This window comes from Protopterus annectens, chromosome 1.part1 (assembly GCF_019279795.1).
Source record: "Protopterus annectens isolate FY-2018-M chromosome 1.part1, PAN1.0, whole genome shotgun sequence".
Classification (NCBI taxonomy): Eukaryota; Metazoa; Chordata; order Ceratodontiformes; family Protopteridae; genus Protopterus; species Protopterus annectens.
This window is the reverse complement of record NC_056726.1, coordinates 1,037,312,185-1,037,333,687: the sequence shown is the minus strand read 5'-3', so window position 1 is coordinate 1,037,333,687 and position 21,503 is coordinate 1,037,312,185. Positions and strand designations below refer to the sequence as shown.

The 21,503-nt window shown below is 41.8% G+C and overlaps 1 protein-coding gene across 1 annotated transcript in view; it reads left to right on the top strand.

Moving 5' to 3' along the window:
- The first annotated feature begins 6,516 nt into the window (after positions 1-6,516).
- LOC122808805 (deleted in malignant brain tumors 1 protein-like) overlaps positions 6,517-21,503 on the top strand; it is a 568,450-nt gene continuing 553,463 nt past the window's right edge. The window contains exon 1 of the mRNA XM_044079867.1: positions 6,517-6,659. The gene's annotated coding sequence lies outside the window, so the exon portion shown is untranslated. The remainder of the gene's footprint in view (positions 6,660-21,503) is intronic.

Below are 21,503 nucleotides of genomic sequence, written 5' to 3'. Positions count from 1 at the left end.
GCAATGTGCTCTCACAACTCTCACCCTTCTAGAACAAAAATCAGGGACAAAGCCACCATCAAGGTTAGATTTAAAATATTGCTTTTACATGCTTAGAAAGCCAGTGGAGTAACAGTTTTGCATTAGCATGCATTTTCTAAAGGAAGTGAAGTTTGAAGCCTATCTGTCTGTCATTATTTATTGACAGCAATCCCCAACAGTTTGCTAGAAAGCCACAAACTTTATGAGGAACAGACCAGCTATATGAGCCAAAAAATCAGGGACAATCTGCAAATAAGAAATAGTTGACAGGAATACACACAGCATCAACTCCCAAAACATTCTTCTCTGGAAAAATGCAGTAATGTGATTTGCTGAAAACAACTTTTAGAGAACATGATTTCAAGCTATTTTTGCAGGGGGGCATCCCCCTGCACCCCCATGTGAAGGGAACTTCCACATCCCCCAATTTCTATATACCAACTCCATGATCACAAAATAGTGGAGAAATTATAACATCTCCCATTTGCTGAGAATGGCTTTCAGAGAGTCAGTCTTTGTGCTGCCTTCCATAGAAGCATAATCCTTAGACAAACATTCACCCCTCACCCAAAAATGTTGACTGCAATGCCAAACACATTATGGAAAACCACATGCTTTACAGTGAACAAACCAGAAATATGAACCAAGGTGCTTTTAAATAAGGTCTTATATACTGATGGTTGATTAACACTTCAGCATTCACTTTCAGAAAGATATACTGTAAGTCTGAAATTCAAATATCTGTATTATTTATGACTGCAATCCTCAAAATTTGTTAAAAAAACACAACTTTTATGAGGAACAAACAAAAATATAAGGCAAAATCTGGGAGGGACAACTGAGAGTATGCTGTAGTCTGACCCTATCAAATTTATGACGAAATTACCAAAATTATGAGAGAAAACCAAGGACAGTTCCAAAGCTGTACACTGCTGATATTTTATCTGGTTTCCTACCAGCTTGAGGAAAAAAAACAAAAAACGTACCTAGTCCTCTGGCAGTTGCATATCTAACCAACAATTACCTTGTTACTGTTTAATATTCATGGTCTTTCTTCACTGACATTGTGCAGAAAGTCCACAAACTGATTGCTTAACTGCACTGCCCTTCAAAATTTAGTGCAGGTAACCAATCACCACCTCCATCCAGGACTGGAACTATGGGTGTTTGCTAAATGAGTTTGAAGGGCTGTTTTTTTTATAAATTATGTTAATCATTAAGTAAAGAAACATGCCCACTGCATGCTCAAACTCCTACCCTTCTTTTGCCATAAACCTTCTTGGCAATGTTGGCCCAGGCCTTCTACCTGAATCACACCTATTATAAACTGCCACTTCTTATAGGTCCATAGGAGATTACTAGGCTAACAGCTCAAGCGCCATTACAAGCCTAGCCAGTTTTACCCAGATTTTACCCAGTTTTCAATCCCTAGAGGATAGATAACAAGGGTCAGCAAGTGGAAGTTTGAGAATGTTTACAGACTGCCTCTGTCCATGAGGTACATGGGCATCACCCCAAGAGTGAATTTACAATTTCCCATCTGTTGGTCCAGATTGCACTTGAAAATGGTCAAAGAAGGGCTCTGCTTCACGTGAATAGGAAGCTTATTCCAGAGGAGGAGCAATCTCTGAGATGTATATCTGTCTCTCCAGCATGAACTATTCATGACAGAGGTCAGGTTTAGATCCTTGGAGCAGGTAACCCTTATGTAGTTAGTTTTGTGAATATGCAACACTTCCATCAGGGCAGATCAGAGACTGCCTTGGAGGTCGGGGATAGATTACCCCTCAAGTACTCGGTAGGAAGTTGAATACAGTGATAGAGCTTTTAATCAGTTCACATATGACATGTTAGTTATAATCTGTATTTTTTTGGTGAGAACCCCTGAGGATGCTCCACTTGTTGCAGTTGTCTGGTGAGGTGCATGGCAAAGTGTGCATTGTATTCCATTATTTGCTTGATAAGGGCAGACTACAGTGCTACTATGACATCCTTAGATCTGGATGCCACATAGAAGGATTTCACACCATTGTGGATACATGATAAAGTTCAGATTAATATCCGAGAACCAAGCTCTCATGATTGGCTCCACTGTTGGGGGAAGGGATGCTATCAATACTGTAATTTGCAGGGATACTTGATTTCCTAAAAGGTAGTATTATTCATTTCTTCACATTTAGTTTGAGGTCCTGGCTCTGACACCGATCGCTCATCTGCATCAGACATTTATGTAGGACATAATTTGGGGAGTCAATGATTGCCCCCAAATCACAGTCATCAACAAACTTGATCATCCAAAGGCCATCTACATTTGCCTTGACATCTGAGAAGTATATTGCAAGCAAGAGGGGGCCCAGCACTGAGTCCTCTGGTAGTCCACCGATGGCTGACCTCTTGCTGGATGTGAATTCCCTCTCTCTAATAACATGTCCTATCTGTGAGTCATTTGGCTATCCATCTGGTGACATATTGGTTTATGCCAAATTTTGTGAGTTTATCTATAATACTCAAGTGGGGTACTGTGTCAAATGCCTTGGCCAGATCAAGGTAGGCAATATGCTCTGTCTTACCCTCAGCCATAGCCTTGATAATCTTCCCAAAGAGGTCCAACAAATTGAGCAGGCAAGAGCTGCCCTTGATGAAGCCAAACTGGGTTGGGTCTATTGACTAGAGGCTTCCTGTGTCATTGTTAATCAGGTCCATGATTATCCTCTCCATAGCTTTGCAAATGAGGCTAGTCAGACTTATGGGTCGGTAGTTTCCTGGGTTCACTGATGGTCCTCCCTTGTGCAGATGGATGTCTGTTGTTGTCTTCCACTCTACTGGGACAAATTCTGTTTGGAGACTGTGATTAAATAGAGATCCAAGTGGGTCCACTAGGTAATGTTTCAAACTATTTAATAGGCACCCTGTGATTCCTTCAGGGCCCATTGATGTTGTGTTTCTAGCTTTAGAGAGAGCAGTGATGACCTGCTCTTTTGTGATAACAGTCAAAGGAATGGTAGGTGGTCTTTCACAGGGAGTGACCGGAAGTGATGAGGAGGTAAACTTTGAGCTGAATTTATTGGCCAGCAGGTTTCATATTTTTTCTGCCTGTTTATAGGTACTGCCATCTACAGCCAACTCAGCACATTGTTGACTGTTTCCCTTAAGATTTTGTGCTTAACTAAAAATTGCTTTGTTGTTATCCTTTGGTTGGGAGGCTATTTTAGTCTCATATTTAGCTATTGAGGACTTGACTAGTTTCTTGATTTGTCTGATAAGACTAATGAGGGATTTTTTCTCTGTTTTACACCCTCCCACTTACTGCTATAAAGGAATTTCTTCTTTCTGTTGTATAAACTATTTTTGCCAGAGGTCCACCAGGGTGACTTGTTTTTCTAGCTAGACGTGGGTTTTGTTCGGCCAGGTACTGCCATTTCTGTGCAGTTGTTTAACTGGTTGTACAGGGTGTTCATATATACTTCTACATAGCCTTTCATGTTTTCAGGTTTTGGGGAGATTTATATTTGCTATCACTTAACAGAAGGTAATTTGCCTTAGAAAAATTCTTTAGGGTTTTAGGATTTGACAGGACTTCTGCCATTACATGTATTTCAAAGGAGACCAGTTTATGATGTGATCTTACCAAGGGAGTGTTAAATCTTATGATTCACTTGTAGGCGTGATATTCATGCACAGCACACTAGACAGAAAAGGCTAGATAAACATATTGCATCTTCTTAAGTAGATGCATGTAGCCACTTAAGGTACAGTATACTAACCTGCAGTTCTCTGATATGTTATGCAATGCTGCCCTGTTACGCTATACTTCAACCCATCTCAAACACAGAAGCCATCCCCATGTCAAACATATAAGCCCCTATTACACAGTCCTGTACTACGTACTCCCATGAAGCATTCAAGAAAATGTGATGACCTTTTAATTGTTTTGAATGACCCTGATCCATGTCCATAAATCAGGGTAGCTCACAGTGGAGAATAATACATAGTGTGCCAGCTGCTTGCATGCGTCCTGCATGCTTTGTGTATGAATACAAAGGTCTGGCTGTTGAGCTGTCTGTGCAAACTAGCTGACAATAAGCAATCAACCAAGTACTTAAGGAAATGAATATAAGTACTGGAAAGCTGTCCCAATGATGCTTACAGGTTAAGTGAACTGGTGGACAGCAAATTGATGAGACAATCAGTTCCTTCATCTGTGTCAAAATACAAATCAGTGCACAAATGTACAACAGAAATAAGAAAGATGTTTTACAGAGAAATAAGTGAACGATGTCTGTAAAACTGTTGCACAGAATTATCATAGGCAGATCCATCCACACCCCTTTCTCCCATTTTTGCACATGGGGTTAGGGTGTCACTTTAGTAGTGACAATCAACTAGAGCCAGTGTTCACACTGCCAGGTGGCTAGCCTTGGTATGGTATCAAAGACAGATATCCTAATAAAAAGAAATATGAAAGACATATCTAATCAACTAACTACTAAAGAAACTTTAAACCAATCAATGATTGGAGCACGGATAGAAGTACTAGGTAGACTCTGCCATTTGTTCAGTTTGGTGTCATGGAAGAGAACAATCTAGTGTGCAGTTCAAGTTGTGGATGAATGAGTCAGTTCATGGATATGGATGGAAGCTAGATGAGAAACAGCTCAGTGAGAATATGTAGCCCAGCCACATATATACAAACATGCACATACACATTTTTCTCAGACATGTATGAATGCACAGAGACTGTAGAAAGTATACTGAAGTGTTGTGCAAACAGTCAATTAGCACATACACACATTATGGCAGTCTTGGCAGACATTATGCATTATACCTTATAAATGGAAATTTGCAACATAACTGTGTGCTAATTAACTTCATAATTCATGTGAACTACGTGTCCTAGAACGATTACACACAGCCCTTGTAATTCGTGTCTGGGTCACAGGTAACAGTGCAATCAGACACACAAAATCTAGCCCATTGCATACACCAGTCTGATCATACAGGTATGTCAAGCATGAGCAGCTTCAACAATATTTATTTCTAAGTGTTTGTTTAAAACTCAGAAAATATCTCTATTGGATTCTACAAGATGCCATGTGTTTACTTTTTTGTCAGTAAAAAAACAAACATAAGCCATTTAGCAGCACATTATACACTAATTTCTGTTGAGAGAAGACTATTAATAATTCCTAATAACCTTGTAAATTATAAACTGACATGAGGTAATGGTTAGCGTGCATGTATGTGACTGTTAATGAAGTTGAATATGAAGCTTCTAGTTGGTTATTGGATTAATGGTTCAGACTTCTGTTCGTGAATTTAGTCCCCGATATCATGTGAATTGAAAATATATGCTGTCCGGCTGCTGAAACAATAACTTCTACTTCCATTTAAAATATAGTCAATGAATTTACACCTGCACAAGACTGCTTTGCCTTAAATCAATATTCTTTCTGGAGTACCAAGGATATATAGCACAAAGTGCAACTGCCCAGAAAACTCTAAATACAGACATTATGAATAACTCTATCTCACATAAAAAAACTTTGGGACTTACTAAATAAAGGTCTGGACAGCATCATAGTTCCTGAATGAAAATGCCTCCATATGTAGAAAAGATAGTAGTAAACGTGCATATTTATGGTTATTCTCCTTTCTGGCTATTTCCTGTAATACAGGATCTGTTAATAAAGAGAAGGTAAAATACACTGTATTTTGTATTGTTTTATTTATTTTTTTTTCATTAGTTTACTGATGTAGTACAGTGATCACAACTGGCCATTTTCAGGTACTGCCTGGGTGAAATAATTCAGAAAGAAAAAATGTGACAGAAAGGCAGTATGTTGCAGTGTCAAAAATACAACAGAAACTAACAGTATATAACAAAAGCTGTATAGCAGCAATGGATAGATGTAACAACCTCTCAACCTTTTAGCACAAGAAATCTAGAGAAAACCTGACATAATGGGGGAACAAAGGTTAAAAACAGGGACACATTTTAAATATTGCTCTCCTACATTTAGAAAGTTGCTAGAATAACAGGATTTGTGTTAGCATGCATTTTTCTGAAGGCTATGAAGTCTGAAACTCAAACGCATGTCATTATTTAGTGACTTTAATCCTTAGTGCATCGCAGTGATTTGTTAAAAGACACATTTTTATGAGGAACGGACAAAAATCTAGATTCTGTGAAAATCTGTGCAGCTGTGAATTGCAACTGTCATGACAGAAATGCACATTTTACAATTTTGCATCATGTTTCAGTTTTCTATGATGATGGGAATACTGGTGAGCGTTATATTAAAAATCTGACATTTTGTCAAAGCTATGGTTTTGTACTTGTCCTACATACTGTAATAAAGAAGCCAGTAAGTACTTTGGGAAGTTATAAATACCGTACTTCCTGCACCTTTGCAAAAACTTGCCAGGCCATTGCAAACCTTTAGGAATGAGAATGACAAGTGTTGATACTTTCCCTACTTCCTGGTACTGCCCCCCTACCGTCATGCTACTCTCCAATAACACCAGACGGAATTACAGGAGGTTTCCAAACACACCGACTTCCGGTACAAAGATGGCGTCCTCCTAGCGTCGTCAGTCTGTTGACTTACAATTGTGCGGATACTATTCAAGTGTTAAAGGTAAAATAATACTGTGTCAATCTGGGCATTTTGTAACAGGTTACAAAGTAACACGGTCTTACTGTGTCTCTGTAATGGTTCTAAAAGATGTAAAACATGAAGCCATATCTAGTTAGATATATGAACTGAAGGTTTTAACTTCTGGTCTGGGTGAAACCGTTGCATAATGTGCTATAATAAATAAGTCTGGAAAAACGGCAACCGCATTATTCCTGGGAAATGGCAATAAGTAAATTTATACGCAGGCATATTGTAAATAGTTTACCCACAATTTTGAATTCAGAGCAAGGTTCACAGGATCATGACTTGTAACAGCTTGGGATACATTGTCCTGTGAAACATAATGTTGGAAAACGTCCTTGTTTGCTACTTGGCTGTCACGCGTTTAAAAGGAAGCAAAAGCATAAATGAGCAGCTTGATTTCATTAATGTGTGTCTGAAGGTTTGTAATCCAGGACTTCTGGAAACCAGAAATAGCTCGGTAAAGTTACAAACTGGATGAATGCTGCCACTTGTCAGCATACAACATTAGCTGTGAGGTTTGTTAGTGAGAGTTCACCCTAGTGCGCCTTTTTACATATTCAGTACCGGTAACTGTAGACTTGGGGAAAGTACTGTACACAGTGTCTGAACTCTGTGTTCATTTTCATAAAATATGACCTGCATCGCCCGATTTGCTGTCATTTTGTATAAAATACCACTTACAATTAATTATTGTGCGTCTGCATAGACCACGATAAGATGATACCACAGAATGTCTCACCTTACATACAGTGGGGGGGTTCAGAAATGTGGGCGCACTGACCAAATATATTCCAGCATCAGATTTTTGTTTCATATTTTTGGTCTGTTTTCATAAGTATTTTTGTTTACCAAGTCACTGCAAATCCTTGTTGATTTAAGTCGGAAATTAATGACAATTTCAATTTGACTTCATCTCCGTCAGAAAATTCATGCTAATGCAAAACCTGTTTTTTCTATCCATCTCAAAAAATCAAATACAAGGCCCAAAATGTGAAAATAATGCTTACAAAATTAATAAAGTGAAATTAAAATATCGTTTACTATAAGAACTATTTTAATAATATTCTTTTATATGGGTTCCTTTAAAAAATTACCTATGCTCTTTCCATGCTGAACTTAGACCCAATAGGTAGTCCTATTGGTCTTAGAAAGCCTGTTTTATCGTTTCAAGTTGTAGGAATTTTAAAATTCATTTTGGTGCTGTTTTGCACTAGGAGTAGGATTTTCCTGGCATTTCAAGCCCTGGTACAGTTCTTAGTCCCGGTTGTGAATACTGCTCTACAGGCCCCCGTTTTGCAAATTGAGGGGGCTAATTAATAAGGACCCCCGTGCCTTCCTTAGGAGCGCTTTTTTTCAATTATTGTTAGAAAGTCCATTCAGCCCTGAAAACCTTTAGTTTTTAAAATTACTTAGGTAAAGGAATTACTCTATAATCAGTCTTTTTCCTTCTAGGGGAAACTTATGTTATGTATCATTATTGTTTTCCTTAAGGTTTAATGTAATAACTAAATGCTTCACTTTACAACAACTTTCATAATAATTTGTCTTGAAAAACCAATGACAAAATTCCAAAAAGACCAAGTGAAAACCATTTTAGATCTGTCCTCAGCACCTATTTAAATTCATGTGATTATAAAAAGCTGATGATTTACCAGAACCTTATTAATTCGGGTAATGCATTTAAGTCAGGCAAGTTCCCCGAAGGCTATGTGGTGAACCCTTTAACCCAAATTTTCATTTTTAAAATTTTTTTTTATTTTTTTGTTTATGGGTAAAGGGAACCAAAAAATTTTTTTATCCTATAGGGGGGTAAAAAATCCTTGATTAAGTTCCCCATATTTTCTTAAAAATGTTTTCTAAACACTTTGGTCGTGGTTGTCAAATGAGAGATTGCTATCAACTTGGGTCCCCAGGTCCTAATTACTTCTTCTGTACTTAATGGATTTCCACCTATGTGGTAATTTGTGGGCACTTTGTTTTTGCCAAAGGGATGACTATACACTTTTGGCATTTGCTTGAGGCCATGGCTCTGGCACCAGTTGTCTGTTTCTATGAGGCCCTTTTGGAGGATGCTTGTGTAGCTGGAGAGTCTATTATGGTGCCCAGTTTGCAGTCATCTGAACTTGGTCAGCCACAGTCCTTCCATGTTGGCCTGTACCTCAGAAATATACCGAACAAGAGAGGTGCCAAGACTGAGCCTTGTGGGACGCCACTTGTAACTGGTTTGGAGTCTGACATGGCTCCAGCTATTCTAACCATGTGGGTTCTGTCCTTGAGCCAGTTTGCAACCCATCTAGTGACATAGGGGTTTATATTTAAGCTGGTGAGCTTATCTATAATGCCCGAGTGGGGTATTGTATCGAAGGCTTTTGCGAGGTCCAGGTAGGCTGTGTGGACCACCTTCCCCTTGTCAATGGCCTTGGTGACTGTTTCAAAGAAATTGACGAGGTGTAAGAGGCAGGATCTGCCTTAACAAAGCCGAACTGGGTAGGATCCATTGTCTGTAGGTCCCCAATATCTTTATTTAAAAGGTCCATGATGATCCTTTCCATAGCTTTGCAGACCAAGCTAGTGAGACTTATGGGGAGATAGTTTCCAGGATCCGTTGAGGCACCACCTTTGTGGAGAGGGACCACTGTTGCTGTACGCCACTCTTTGGGTACATATCAGTATATCGTGTAACACGACTTCCTATGCTTCTGTTCATATATATAAAAAAATCTATTATGTCCTAAATATGTAATAAAACTATGATATAGTAACCCTAAAATATCTAACAAAATTAGAAATAAAACTCCGATTTGAGTTTTAAAAAACTAACGATATGACTTCATTTAAACCTGGGGGGGTTTCACCGCATTGACCCTCATTTGCCACAGCAATTCTTTATACTCTAAAAAGGTGTCAGTGGGTCCCCCTCTATCATCCAAAACTACATGTTTTAATACATGAAATTTAAAATTATGTTCAGGAAACTGAATGAAGTGTTTTGCCAAATAATTTTTATTGTTACCTTTCCCTATATCATAAGTGTGCTGGTAGATGCGTGTCCTGAAAGCATTTTTAGTTTTCCCCACATAATATCTTTCACAAACCTGTCACAGGGCTAAATAGACCACATTTTTGGTACCACAATTGCTCTTGTTCCAAGATCGCACTACCCCATAGGCAGGTATTTCAACATTGTCTCCCTCTAATTTAAACCTACATTGAGAGCAGTGGCCACATTTCGTGGTATATCCACCCTGTTGCATACCTTTTTCACTCTTCTTACTTTCTAACATTTTTTATACCAATACTTTTTTATATACCACTTTGGGTTTTTCTCCTATTTTATTCACCACTTGTTCATCATTCTTCAGTAAAAAACAATTTTTATACAATATATCTCTTAGCTCCGAGAACTCTGGAGTAGAAGTCGAAGTCTATGCCCTCCCAAAGGAACACTGATTATCCCTTGTGGCACTACTAATAGTATTGATGTTTTCTGGTTCGGGTTGTGGGTCCATGCCCACTCCTAAACCCAAACGTGGAAAAAAATGTCCTCTCTCCCTTTTCTGAGTGACTTCTTGTAGGATTGGTTCTAAAAGTTTGTGTGGATACCCTCTTTTACTCAGCATACTACATAACACATCTCTTTTCATGATAAAACATGTCAATCTCACTTATCATCCTAGCAAGTCTATCCCCCGGTCCCTTGACGAGAGACTTTCTGGTGTATGGGGTGACAGCTTTCAAAGTGTAATAATGTGTTCGAGTAAGTAGGTTTCCTGTAAGTAGTTGAATTAAATTTCTTCATCTGCCTATTTTTATCAATCTGAATATCCAAATAGTTAATATACTCACTATTAGTTTCCATAGCAAATTGTAAGAAACTGGCACTGATATTCAAATAGTTAAAGAATTCTTGCAACTTATCCTGGCCCCCTCACCACAAAATAAGGATGTCATCTAGGCATCTGCCGTAAAATTGATATAACTTGTATTCTGTAACAAAAACCTTTGTAACCTCCCATTGTGTAAGCACTATATTAGCAAATGTGGGGGCACAAACTCTTTTCATACCCTCTGCTATATTTAAAGCGCACTTCTATAAGTTGTAATGCTCAGAGCTTGAGACGTGCAAGAACCTTGCACTATACTAAAAGTAGTACATCAGGATGACTCAAAGAGGCTTGCACCTTGCTGTTTCAGAGCAAAGCAGTAGGAATGTACTTAACAGTGAACATCCATTGCTGTCTCCAGCAGGAAGAGGGCTATTCAGTACACAGCACTCGTAAGCTGTTTCATGGGTGAGCACTTGGGTGCAAGATTGTGTGTGTGTGTGTGTGTGTGTGTGTGTTTGTAAGCACCTTGTTTTGTGGTTTGGTAGGGAAAACTGCAGTATGTTCCATTTATAAGTAACTCACTAACCCATGTTTGACTTGCTTCTTATCCCCTCTAATGTTGCTAGTGCTCACCATTGAAGCGAAAGCACCGATAACCACATTTAGGGTTGCCACCTTTTCAAATGCCCAAAGTGGGACATGTTTGGTACAAACGTCAGATTTTGCAGGGCGAAACATACCCATGGCCAGTACATCAGATGTTCATCGTGGCTCACTGTTGCAGTCAAACCCTACTGGCAGCAGCCCTTGATCGGCCAGAGTCCCAAAGTCTGGGTCCGACGACGGAGGTTGCTCCTTCCCTGACGTCATTGCGCCAGGGTTATAAAGGCCCCAGCCGATGCCATTTTCCCCAGTCTTTCTTGCCGTGCAGCAAAGCAGTTCACAAGTGCCGGTCGGCCGACTCCTGAGTATTTTTGGTGTTTTCTTTTATTTTTCTTGAGGATTTATCATTTGAAGCTATGTACCCCATTGGGGAAATCTCTTTCTTGCTCCAGTCCGATGTCAGAAAAAGTTAATAATTGTATTTCTTGTGGGAAGCAAATACCTCATAAGGATTTTCACTCTTTCTGTATACTTTGCCTTGGCCCTGACCACGACATAGCTAATTGTAGGTTTTGTGCTAGATTTAACCAATGCACTATTAAGCGTAGGTATAATTTTGCCTTCTATTATTTTGGTAGAAAGTTTAATTACAATATGTCTTCGGATTCTTATCCAGCTTCAGGGGTGTATCAGAGGTGCAAGGATAAAGACAGGCCTACGAGGTCCAAGGTAGTTGATGTTGCTAAGCCAGTTGCCGGTTCGTTGGTCGTCAGTGAGGCGCTTTCCCAGCCCCTGTAGTCTGCCACTTTTGAACCGCTTGCCTGTACCAACTCCCAGGGGGAGCTGATGGGGCCTTCAGACATTCCACCGATTGGACCTTCGGATATTGCCCCCTCAGATGGGTCCGGAACCGCTGTGCAGGTACCGGCTTCTGAAGGTGTCTTCAGGCCTACTCAGCTTCATGTCAAGATGTCTTCAGACTTGCAAGCAAAGACAAAGGAACAGTCTAACGCTCCAATAAAGACAAGGAAACAAGCACAGGCCCCAGATGATCAGGGGCCTAGATGCTTCAAATGGCCGAAGACCTGTTAACTATGATCAGGGGTTCCCATCCCCCTCCTTCCAAGAGGCTTAGACTGGACCCACATTTTAATTCCTCAGATCAAGTTTCTATTTCCTCTGCTTCATCCTCTGAACAGGATTATGCTTTTCCTCCTTATGAGGATTCTGATGCTGAAGACTCCCTTCCCTCACCCTCTCCTCCTGAGGATTATTCATTTGGTGAAACTTTGCATGACATGAGGGAACATTTTCACTGGGATGGACAGGATTTTTCTGAATCTAAGAAAAAGCTTAGGGATTTTCTTCTTCTCCCTCAACATAGGCCCTTGCCTATACCCCCTGTATTGGACATTGTGGATGATGTTTTTGCAGAGGTTTCCGTCTCTCCTGATTCTTTTTCCTCCTGCTCCTGTCAAACCGATTAGGTATTATAGGGTCCCAGCTTCTCACAAATTCCTTTTTAAAAGCCGTTCAGCTGATCCAGAAATGATTTCTCAGGGCCCTAAGGGTGTTAAAGCGGCCTCTGCTAAGACTCCTATTCCCTCTGACCGGGAGGCCACAGCCTTGGAAAGATGGGGCAAAAAAGTTTATACTTCCACTACATTGTCTGTTAGAGCTTTGAACTGTCAATTTCATATTTTGAAATAGCAGTACCTGTTGTCTGTGTTAAAGCAAAAGATGTCAGCTGTCTCTGGTAGTACAGACAGTAAGGAATTACATGATTTATTGCAAGCTATTAAGCAGGTGGGTAAACATACCCTGCACTGCGGTTTTGATTCTTTGGAGGCTTCTTGCAGGGCTGCAGCAACTGGCGCAGTTATTAGGAGGCATGCTTGGTTGAAGGAACAAAGCTTACCAGATAAGTTAAAGCAAAACTTGTGGATGCCCCTTTACAGCACAATGTTTTATTTGGGGCCACAGCTGAGGAGGTGTTAAAGAAAATGGAAGATAAGGCCAAATCTATGCAAACGGTTAAAGATTTTCTTCAGGTGCAACCCCCTAGATTTAGCAGGAACTGGCCAGCTAAACCTTGGTCCTTTCCGAGCTCGGATGGACCTCAGAGGTAAGTTCCGGCATTCCAGGGTTAGAGGAAAGACACAGACCCCTTTCAGATGTCGGCAGTGGAGTGCCCCCTCTCCAAAGGGAGGAGAGGATAGGTCACAACCTTTCAGGAAACAGTCATTATAACTCTCCCTTTTTAACTCCAGGGGCTCTCCTCCTGGAAGCACCTTTGGGAGGAAAAATTTCTCTTTTTTTATCACAATTGGAGCAGCACAACCCAAGACAAATGGGTTCTGGACATAGTTTCAAGGGTTACAAACTTAATTTCCATACCTTGCCAAAACCAAACGGATGGCCAGATCTGCCACGACATCAATGGGCAGAGGCGCTCATGGCTATGAGGGCCATAGAATTGGTACCACGTCCAGAAATAGGGCAAGGTATTTATTCAAGACTTTTCCTGGTTCCCAGGAAGGAACATACATGGAGACCAATCCTGGACCTTTCCGTCTTAAACACCTTTCTAGATATACCAAAATTCAAAATGCTCACTCTGCAGCAGCTGCTGCCTATGCTGAGCAAGAACGCTTGGATGGTGACTTTGGACACTTACCTGCATATTCCCATACGGCAAGAGTGCAGAAGATACCTGAGATTCAAAGCGGGCTTGAAGCATTACCAATTCTCTGTGCTGCCCTTTGGCTTATCTACTGCGCCCATGGTCTTTACAAAGTGCCTGGCTCCAGTAATGGCATATTGCAGACAAAAGGGAATTCGAATATACATAGTTTCATAGTTTCATAGTAGTGTACTAGGCTATCTGCCCGGGGGCATTTATAAGCCTAGCCAACAGTGATGTGGCTTTACGCCACCCCATACTATATAGTTGCGCCTCTCTAGTAGTGACACATGTGGGACCCCATTATTTAGTAAACTATACCTCTGTCTAGTAGTGACACTGAGGTGACTCCCGGGGTAAACCTGCGATCTCCCATCCATGCATCGAGATTCCTCTTGAACAGTGCCAATGAAGGTCTCTGTCTTACATGAACTGGGATTTTGTTCCAGAGTATGGGTAACCTCTGTGTTATGAATCTATCCCTCCAGCATGTCCTATTCATATTTGTGCAGAGGTTGAAATCTTTAGCTCGTGTGGTTCTGGTGGATTTGGATTTTTTGAGATGGAGCATGTCCATCAATTCCTGGTTGGACATGGCCCTGTATGTTAGGCATAAATCACCTCTGAGCAGGCGGTATGCTACTGAATAGAGCTGGAGTTTCTTTAATCTAGCTGGATATGACACATGTTTGAGACCTGTGATCCTCTTGGTGAGGTACTTCTGAGGTCTTTCCAGTTGTTGCATGTGCCGGGTGAGATACATCCCAAATGGAGCATTATATTCAATCATGGGCCTGACAAGGGAGGAATATAGAGGTACAATGACCTCCTTTGATCTGGATGAGAATCCCTTCATGATGAGATGGGCAAGGTAGAATGTCTTTCTGACCACTTTGGCAACATGGTTGTCAAAGGAGAGGTCACTATCGACTTGAGTCCCCAGGTCTCTGATTACTTCTTCCGTATTCAGTGGGTTATTGTCTACATGATAATTTGTGGGTACTTTGTTTTTCCCAAAGGGGATGACTATACATTTTTTGGCGTTAAGTTTGAGGCCATGATTCCGGCACCAGTTGTCCGTTTCAGTGAGACCTTTCTGTAGGATGTGTGTGTCGGCAGGTGAATCAACTATGGCCCCCAGTTTGCAGTCGTCTGCAAACTTTGTCAGCCATAATCCTTCCATATTTGCTTTCACATCTGAGAAGTAAATGCCGAATAGGAGTGGACCCAAGACTGAGCCCTGTGGGACACAACTTGTGACTGGCTTTGAGTCTGACATGGCTCCAGCAATTTTAACCTTATGGGTTCTGTTTTTTAGCCAGTTTGCTACCCATCTTGTGACATATGGATTTACATTTAGGCTGCTGAGCTTGTCAATGATGCCAGAGTGTGGTATCGTGTCAAAGGCCTTAGCCAAGTCTAAATAGGCAGTGTGGACAGCCTTGCCCTCATCGATGGCACTAGTGACTGTCTCAAAGAAGTCAACCAGGTTTAAGAGGCAGGATCTGCCCTTTACAAAACCGAACTGTGTGGGATCAAGGGTCTGCAGATCCCCAATGTCGCCATTTATGAGTTCCATGATGATTCTTTCCATAGCCTTACAGACCAGGCTGGTCAAACTTATGGGCGGTAGTTACCTGGGTCAGTAGAATTTCCCCTTTGTGGAGTGGGACCACTGTTGCTGTCGCCAGTGTTCAGGTACATATCCTGTAGTGAGGCTAAGATTGAAAAGAGTTCTTAGGGCGGGTTTAGTTCATCTTGAAGTTCACGTAACACGCAACCGGGATACCATCGGGTCCCATAGATGCTGTGTTTTGCCTTGTTGAGTGCTGATTTCACCTGTGTGTCTGTGATGACAGGTAGGTTACATTCAGCAGGGATAATTACTTCATCTTTAGGGGGTGGGGAGGGGAGAAATTTGCACTGAACCTATCTGCCAGAATGTTGGCAATGTCAGTAGGGTCAGTGAATTTTTTGTCATTGTGTACTAGCTCAGAGCATATCTGAGAATTTCCTCCCAAGGTTCTGACATAATTGAAGAAGGCTTTGTGATTGTCTTTGGTATCCTTGGCAATCTTTTTCTCAAAGTTTGCTTTAGATGTTTTTATGAGAGAACGTAGTTTTTTACTTGTGCTGATCAGGGAAGCCTTTCCCTTGTGGGATTTGGCTTTGTCCTGCATTAGCTTCCTTCTTTTGTTGTACAGTTTGTTTATAGCGGGGTCCACCAAACCGGGCGTTTTCCTTAGTGGAGAGGGTCTTGGTTTTAGTTGGGATTGCTTGATCCATGCATTCTTGGAGATGTCCGTAGAAGGCTTTTGTGAAGGATTCAGCATTTTGGGATGTGGTTTCCATTAACCCAGTAGGCTTAAAGGATATCATTTCTGACTTGAGGAGCACAAAGTCAGCTTTTGAAAAGATTTTCACTGAAGTCTTTTGTTCTGGGGGTGGGGGTGGGATATGTACATCCAACGTGATCAGTTTATGATCAGATCTTACTAGTGAGGAGTTTATATCCGGTGCGGAGAATTTGGACCCCATGTTTGTGATAATCAGGTCAAGTATATTATCTCCCCTTGTAGGAGAAGTGACCAGTTGCTCCATAGCATTTGAGTTTATGAATTCCAGGAATCTTTGGGCTAGGGTGTTAGGGCTAGAATAGTGGGCCCAGTCTATGTTGGGGTAGTTGAAGTCACCCAATATGATGGTGTTTGGTGTGACATTCATATCCTCCAGTGTTTTCAGGAATGCTTGATGGGATTCCTGGGATTGGGAGGGAGTTCTATAACATGCGACCAGTTGTATGGCAGTTTTGCCTATGGTGAGTAAAACTTGTATGGTTTCTGATGCTTCATGGGTAGCCACCAATCGAGAGGTGTAGGTGTCCTTTATGAAAATGGACACTCCCCTCCCTTGTGGTTCGACCTGGAACTTGAGGTCAGCATGATATGAGGTATAGCCTGGTAGCGCTGGAGTGCTCTCAGGAGCCTTAAACCAGGTTTCGGTTACTGCACAGACATCGATGTTCTCCATACTGAGAAGTGCTTCGAGTGCCTGCATCTTGAGATTTAGACTTCTGGCGTTGAGCAGCATTACCCTTAATTTTTTCCATTTTTGTTTTTTATGGAGGTTGATTTGTCCTTTGAGCGTTGCCTAAAAAAGGCCCTATGGGGGTGGCAAGAGCCTTGGCCAATATCCGGAAGCCCAGTGGTGACAGGTGCAAGCCATCCCTTGCGAAGCAACGTGGCTTGTCCAGCATATCATCCCAGGCTGACAGACATTGGATCCCCCTAGAATGACACCAGTGATTAAGCCAATTGTTAAAACTGATCATTTTGTCTTTGTACTGAGGCATCATTCTTGGTGAAGGCAGGATGCTGCTCAGGGTCAGGGTCATACCAGTCTGGGCTACATAATCGGAGAGCTCCTCAATGTCTCTTTTCATGTAGTCCAGGGAGGTACGTCTCAGGTCATTCACACCCGCATGGACAATGACTGAATCATACTTGTACTTGCTTTGGAGTGACCTGAGTGCGTGTGTAATGTGGCGGATCCTAGCCCCCGACAGGCAGCTCACCGTTACCCTCTCCTTATTCAGCCTGGTAAGTGGAACATCGGTGTGTCTGACTATAGAGTCACCTATTACTAATGTCTCTGGCATAGTATTTTGCCTTAGGGGCTGTGATTGTGCGACACACCTGTTGCTTGAGGTATGTGTTGTAGGTGTTGCGTTTTGTGGGGGTGTATTTCTGGGTGTCTGATTTGGAGGCCTCTGTTGTTTTGGTAAGTTTTTTTATAAGAGCCTCCGAGTATGTCTTTGTGTTTTTATGTGTTTGGTTTGCATGAGTGGTGGTTTTATGTGTGACTGGTTTTGCTTTGGGTGTGGGTACCATCTCCTCCTGACTGGTCTTGCCAGTCCTGAGATGAGAGAGTTCAGCCTCCAGTCTGGCTATATAGTTGCATCTCTCACAAGTATATGTGTTAGTAGGAAGGAGGAGAGGGTTGTCTGTGTACATGAGACAATTGTAACATTGTCTTAAGATTCCCAGATTAACCAGCTGAACAAGAGAGGATGCTAGTGGTCTACCACTCGACATACTAGAATATTATAAGGAGTGTTGTGCCTTTAAGGGAAGTGGGTATTCACAGGGGGCGCCTGTGGTGCTTACTTTAGGGTAAGAGTGCTTGTTTTATTATGAGTGCTTGCTAAGGATAGAAGTTCCGAAAACAAGTGCTAATATATACAGCTAAATAGACTGAGTAGAGCTTCTAAGGGAAAAATTGAAGAGCAGACTTGGCGGAGCCAGAAATAGTTAAAACCTGTGTAAAATAGTTTACACCTGTATAACCGCTGCTGCGCTAGGCGCCCGACCGCGCAAAAACGCGCAAAACGCCCTGAGGCGGATTTTTATATAGGGAACTTGAAAAGAGCTAGAAATGGTCCAAGGCAACCAATGAATTACAGCTCAGTTGCTGAGGTCACTTCCCCCAGGGACAGATAGGCTGCTCAAGGCTCCCCACTCCCACTGGTGAGCTCAGAAACTTCCTTCTATCCAAGTAAGGCAATGGCCAACACAGGAACTACACACAGCCCAGAATACAGCAAAGCCTGTATACTGGTCTTAACTAGTCGAGCAAAGGCGGGAAAACAAGGAGTATTTTTCTTTTTGTTTTTTGTTTTTTTTTTAGAAAGAACACAGAAATGCAGTTAGGCAAACAGTAAAATCGATTTACACAGGCTAGCACACTTTAGTGAGCAGCCTCAGCAATTAAATTAGCAAAAAAACAGTATTATTCGACCAGAGTCGACCAAAATGCTACTTTTAAGTGCAGATACTTTAGAATTCAGCAGAAAGACAAAAAAACAGTTATCTTATTAAATGAAAGCCAGAGAGGACAATGCAGATAAAAAAAAGCCAAAAAGTACTTAAATCAGGAAAGTGGTCGCTTCTTTCAGTTCTCTGTTGCCAGGACCCCTCTGCAGGACCACGTGGAGCTCTGCTTGGGTATATAGCCAAAAAAAACGCCTGAGGCGGATTTTTATACAGGGAACTTGAAAAGAGCTAGAAATGGTCCAAGGCAACCAATGAATTACAGCTCAAGTGCTGAGGTCACTTCCCCCAGGGACAGATAGGCTGCTCAAGGCTCCCCACTCCCACTGGTGAGCTCAGAAACTTCCTTCTATCCAAGTAAGGCAATGGCCAACACAGGAACTACACACAGCCCAGAATACAGCAAAGCCTGTATACTGGTCTTAACTAGTCGAGCAAAGGCGGGAAAACAAGGAGTATTTTTTTTTTGTTTTTTGTTTTTTTTAGAAAGAACACAGAAATGCAGTTAGGCAAACAGTAAAATCGATTTACACAGGCTAGCACACTTTAGTGAGCAGCCTCAGCAATTAAATTAGCAAAAAAACAGTATTATTCGACCAGAGTCGACTAAAATGCTACTTTTAAGTGCAGATACTTTAGAATTCAGCAGAAAGACAAAAAAACAGTTATATCTTATTAAATGAAAGCCAGAGAGGACAATGCAGATAAAAAAAGCCAAAAAGTACTTAAATCAGGAAAGTGGTCGCTTCTTTCAGTTCCTTATCTGGATGACTGTTTCATTCAAGCGGACAACAAGGAGACTTTGCTTCAGCATCAAGCTTTTGTGCAGCTTTCCTCGGGTGCCTGGGGTTCACAGTGAACCTACACAAATCGAACCTGGTGCCCGCACAACAGATTACATTCCTGGGAGTACTACAACCCAGATGGCTTACTTGACACCAGACGAAAAAGTGCAACTGGCTTCTTCTTTTCAAAACCTTGCTTTACTGAGGCAGCTAACTGCAAGAAAGTTTCTGCAGGCTTTGGGTTACGTGGTGTCCTGCATTCTATTGATACCATATGCAAGACTACATATGAGGAAGATACAGTGGTACCTCAAGAGTGTATGGTTTCAGCATTGCCACAGTTTGGAAACAGTGATCAACATTTTGCCTGGTCTCCGGCAGGAATTTCTTTGGTGGGTCGAGGCCTGTCTCCAGAACAAAGGGAAGCCTTTCAAGTCCTGACGACTGATGCTTTGGACTTGGCATGGGGAGCACGCATGCAAGGGAGATGTCTTCAGGGTGTCTGGACGGAGGACCAAATGCACCTGCACATAAATTTGAAGGAAATGCTGGCAGTACAGAATGCCCCGACAACCTTCAAAGATCTTCTTCTTCTACCGGGGCAGTTACTGATACGGACCAACAATACTACAGTGATGTGGTACATAAACAAACAAGGGGGCTCTCACTCTTACCCCCTGTGCAGATTGGCCAAGACTCTGTGGAACACAGCACTGGCCTGCAAGGTACACTTACAAGCTCAATTCCTGCCAGGAAAATGCAACACTTTGGCAGACAGGCTGAGCAGAAACCTTTCAGATCCGCACAAATGGATGTTGGATATTCAGGATGATAACAGAGGAGTGGGGTTGCCCGTACATAGATCTCTTTGCATCCCCTCAGAACCATTAGCTTCGATTTTTCTGCACAAGGACCTACCACAAACTAGCATGGAAAGTGGATGCTCTCCTTATTCAGTTGGAAGCACCTCTCAGTATATGCTTTTCCTCCTTTGCCTCTTCTGCCATGGGTACTTCTGAAGATCAAACGGGACAGACCTCAAATGATTTTACTGGCTCCCAACTGGCCTCGGCAGTTTTGGTATTCCACCCTGATGACCTTGGCTCAGGGTCCACCCTGGATTTTACCGCAAGTTCCTCATCTACTGTCTCAACGAACGGCCGGATCATGCACAGTCATGTCAAAACTCTGAATCTAGCAGCCTGGCGGATCCGGGATCTTTAACCAGCTCTGCCCTTACCAAACAGGTATTGGATGTACTCCTTGAATCCAGAAGACCCAGCACCAGGAAATCTTATGCCGGTAAATGGAAAAGGTTTTGTTCTTGGAATCAGGCCCAAGGTGTTGATCCTGCAGTTCCACATATTCCTCTGATTTTACAGTACCTAACAGAGTTGTTACATACCGGCCTATCTTTTTCTTCTATTAAAATTCATGCCTCTGCTATTTCTGCTCACTACGATTCGTTTCCTCCGATTTATTTTTTTTTTCTCATCCGTTGCTTAAACAATTTCTCAGAGGGGCAAAGAACATACGGCCCCCTATAAGAGCACCAGTTCCCACTTGGGATCTCAACTTTGTTTTGGAAAAACTGACTTTGTCTCCTTTTGAACCTGCAGCCTCCACGGAGTTAAAGTTTTTGTCGTGGAAAACTGCTTTTCTTTTAGCTATAACCTCTGCCAGGAGAGTTTCAGGATTGCAAGCACTCATGGCTGTGGAACCCTTTATTATTTTTCATCAGGACAGAGTGTCCCTGAGAACTAACCCCATCTTTATGCCTAAGGTGGTTTCGCAAGTTGCTTTGAATCAGTCTATTAGTTTGCCTACCTTTTATCCTAATCCTCAAAGTGAAGAGGAGAGTGTTTTGCATTATTTGACGTGTACAGGCAGCTTCGTCTTAATTTGGACAGGACTAAGATTTTCAGAAAGTCTGACCAATTGTTTGTTTCTTATGCTTCTATTGCCCAAGGTAGGGCTATCTCTAAACAAACTGCATCAAGTTTTGTTACTCTCATCATGGCAAACCAGTTCCGGTTAATGTTAGACCTCATTCTACCAGAGCGACTGCTACTTCAGCGGCTTTCCTACCAAGG